General features: G+C 36.3%; 1 pseudogene; it reads right to left on the bottom strand.

Annotated features, from left to right (window-relative positions):
* Positions 1-385: 385 nt before the first annotated feature.
* On the bottom strand, positions 386-1267 carry LOC107068950 (histone-lysine N-methyltransferase SETMAR pseudogene; annotated as a pseudogene).
* Positions 1268-1665: the final 398 nt, after the last annotated feature.

Below are 1665 nucleotides of genomic sequence, written 5' to 3' on the forward strand. Positions count from 1 at the left end.
AATCAGTTCTGGATCATCCCTTAACTGCTCTCTGATAGTTCTACCATAATCTAATTCTGCATTATTCAGACCTTTAGTCAGATCACCAATCTGAACCATTATGCTCTCGTCAATCACCTCCCAAACTAACAACCTGGACTGATAGAATTTCTCATGCCGGGCTACTTGGCACGAGACGATATAAGTCTCTAGCTATTTGAACAGAACTATCCCATTTACAATGCCAGTCCTCAAATCCTTAAACCACTCCGACTTACAATTTCTAAATCTTTTCTTGCACAATTTCGGATAGTTCCCATAGAACTCCACCTTGTCCGGAACCAAAGCTTCTGATACATGTCGACTATGCTGATGGTAAAAAGGTTTTGTGCGTCTATTGTTTTCTTTATATTTTGCCATCTTTGTTTATTGTTAAATATAAAATGAAATGATAGTCAGTGATGGTAAGGTTTGGCTAGTACAGTGGGTGACGGAGAGTTTCCAACTTCAACTCCTATAGCTTTGACACAGTCATTCGTGCGGCATATGGTGGAGCGTTGTCATGCAGGAGAATTAGAGTCATCCGATTAACTAATTTTGGCTGTTTAATCGCAAGATTTCTCATCATTTCGTCTAGTTGATAACAGTAGACATCCGCCGTAATCGATTGGCCAGGTTCCATAAAGCTGTGGTGGATGATATCCGAGCTAGACCACCAAATAGTGACCATCAGCTTCTTCTGGTGGTTATCTCGTTTTGGACAGTGTTTTGGTGGTTCATCTTTGTCCAACCATTGCAATGAACGCTTACGATTATCGTACATGATCCATTTTTCATCGCACGTAACGATTTAATAGAGAAATGGTTCGGCTTTGTTGCGAGAAAGAAGAGAAAGACATGCGTCGAGTCTTCGTTCTTTCTGTGCATCAGTCAATTCATGCGGTATCTACTTGTCCAGCTTTTTCACTTTACCGATTTGTGCCAAATGAGTCAAGATTGTTTGCTTTGATACATGGAACATTAATGATAATTCACGTGCACTTTGGCTGAAATTCGCTTCCACAATGGCTTTCAGGACGTCATTATCCACCCGAGTCTTGGGTTGATTATGCGGTTCATTAGACAAGTCGAAATTTCCCGAATGAAATTTCTCAAACCAACGGGCTACAGTCTACTTTGTAGCCACTTGAATGCCGAACACACTATTGATATTGGCAACTGCCTGCCGTGTTGTGGCTCCACGGTGGAACTCATACTTCATCAACACACGAATTTCGTTGATTTCCATGGTCTCACTTAATCGCTTATACAAATAAAATTGCAAATTTTTTCAAACTGAAATATGCGTTAAAAAGTGGAAAAGTTGGAAAAGGAAAAGTGGAAACCTTTCACACGAAAAACAAATTATGCCAAACTACGGCGTCTAAATGAGGTTATATGCAATTGAAATAAATAACATGAACTTGGCCCCATTTCGTACTTGATAATCTAATATTTTAATATATTAATTTATTATATTAATTTTAAATATAAAAAATTAAATATTAAGTATAAATTTATAATTAATAATAAAATAAATAAATTTATATTATATGCTAAAATAAAATAAATAAAATAATTAAGGGGACCTTCTACTCTGCAATTTAAAAAATTTTTTTTTTTTTTTTACATTTTTCGAATGTATAT

Source organism: Polistes dominula, unplaced genomic scaffold (genome assembly GCF_049000335.1).
Source record: "Polistes dominula isolate Pdom_NZ unplaced genomic scaffold, Pdom_raw_medaka contig_15, whole genome shotgun sequence".
NCBI lineage: Eukaryota > Metazoa > Arthropoda > Insecta > Hymenoptera > Vespidae > Polistes > Polistes dominula.